This window comes from Rutilus rutilus, assembly GCF_951802725.1.
Source record: "Rutilus rutilus genome assembly, chromosome: 9".
Lineage (NCBI taxonomy): Eukaryota > Metazoa > Chordata > Actinopteri > Cypriniformes > Leuciscidae > Rutilus > Rutilus rutilus.
The window spans coordinates 43,189,895-43,191,064 of record NC_140223.1 but is presented as its reverse complement, the minus strand read 5'-3'; the positions used below and the strand labels follow the sequence as shown (position 1 = coordinate 43,191,064).

Below are 1,170 nucleotides of genomic sequence, written 5' to 3'. Positions count from 1 at the left end.
AGGAGAATACAGCAAACTGGTTTTAACAGTTTGCAGAAAATAAACTAAACTCAATCAGTTTACGATAATTAACTAAACAGCAAAACAAAATACAAACTAGAAAAATACAAAAGAAAAATTACATTTAATAGGATAAATCAAATAAGCCACACAAAATAAATGCACTGCAAAACAAACCCCAAAAAGGGATAAAGCTCTTTGCAAACTAGAAAACCAAAGAATAGAAAACAAACTAAATTAGAATATGCACAGGCAAAGAGTATCACTTCTATTCAAATGTAAATAAAGACGACTTAAACAAAACAAAAGAAAATAGCAAATGTAAAGCAAAAATCAACACAAAACAAGACAGCAACGTTATCCGTGGGCAGGACGTGAAACGCGCCCAACCAGCAGTCGCAGCAGCGCGAGATCTGCAGGAGAGACAAATCCGTTGATTTGAACCATACGAGAGGGAATGGCGATCAAGCAATCAGCTTACGCTCTCCAACGTTTTAGGAGAGTACCTGGAATAAAATTGAATGTCACCATTTAATATTACTATTATAGAAGTCTCACCCAAACCTAGTAAACGCCTGTTACATACCGATGACGAATGATGCATGCATAATCAGGAGCGCACACACCCAATAACGGCAGTCACAGCAGTAGTGCGAGACCCGCACGAGAAACGGAACAGCTGACTCGCACTTTACGAGAGGAAATGGCAATCAAGCAATCAAGAGCTTACTAAGGTGCAAGAAAAACACACGCAACCAGAGAAAATTAGTTACTAACTTTTAGGAACAATCTCCTTAAGTCACCAAGCGTTCCTACCTTTCTAATGTCCACACCTGATGCCGGAAGCAGCCACAGTAAAGTGTTGGCGGCGCGTCAGTGACGTTGACAAATGACGTTGACCTCAAGCACAGGTCTATCGCACTTTATATCCCCATAGTGACAGCCAATTGGCTTACGATCCACATAATTATAAGGGAAGGTAAAGGGCCTTCCCACCACAATCTACCCCCCTTTTCTATGTCGTCGTCCCGACGATCACAAAAAAAGGAAAGGAATTCTCAGAATAATAAGATGGTTAATCCCAAGGCCTAAACAAAGCTGAGATGGCCCTAGACACTGGCCCAATGGGAACCTCAACCTCCCTTTCAGTCCCTCTCACAGTGCGTGGGA

The 1,170-nt window shown here is 41.5% G+C and overlaps 1 long non-coding RNA gene across 1 annotated transcript in view; it reads right to left on the bottom strand.

The window, feature by feature from the left end:
* Positions 1 to 930, bottom strand: part of LOC311296331 — a 1,554-nt gene extending 624 nt beyond the window's left edge. The window contains exons 1-2 of the long non-coding RNA XR_014628566.1: positions 817 to 930; positions 1 to 689 (exon numbers count right to left, since the gene is read on the bottom strand). The exon at positions 1 to 689 is cut by the window's left edge and continues 624 nt beyond it. This is a non-coding gene — a long non-coding RNA (uncharacterized lncRNA). The remainder of the gene's footprint in view (positions 690 to 816) is intronic.
* Between the last annotated feature and the right edge of the window lie 240 nt (positions 931 to 1,170).